A 337-nucleotide genomic window follows, 5' to 3' on the forward strand; every position below is an offset into this window, starting at 1 on the left:
CTGAAGAAGCCTCTTGGAGGAGAGACGAAATGTTTCATTAAAGAAGAACCCGTCCAGAAGACCTACAATTTTTTTCTTTTTGTTAATCAATGGTTTTTACAGTTAATTGTGTTGTTGAACTGTTAATATGCTAAGGTAAAATGTGAAACACTAAGATTGACTGAATCAGGTTGATCTGTGGGCGGTGCCAAACACTAAAAGATGATCAGAAGGTAAGATGGAGGACCACTGAAGGCTTTTTCCTACGGAAAGATATCGTTTAGGAAACCTATGCCCTCATTGGACAGATAAAGCAGATAACCTGTCAATTAAAGCCTATGCAATTTCAGGATGTGTT

This window comes from Austrofundulus limnaeus, unplaced genomic scaffold (assembly GCF_001266775.1).
Source record: "Austrofundulus limnaeus strain Quisiro unplaced genomic scaffold, Austrofundulus_limnaeus-1.0 Scaffold1021, whole genome shotgun sequence".
Lineage (NCBI taxonomy): Eukaryota > Metazoa > Chordata > Actinopteri > Cyprinodontiformes > Rivulidae > Austrofundulus > Austrofundulus limnaeus.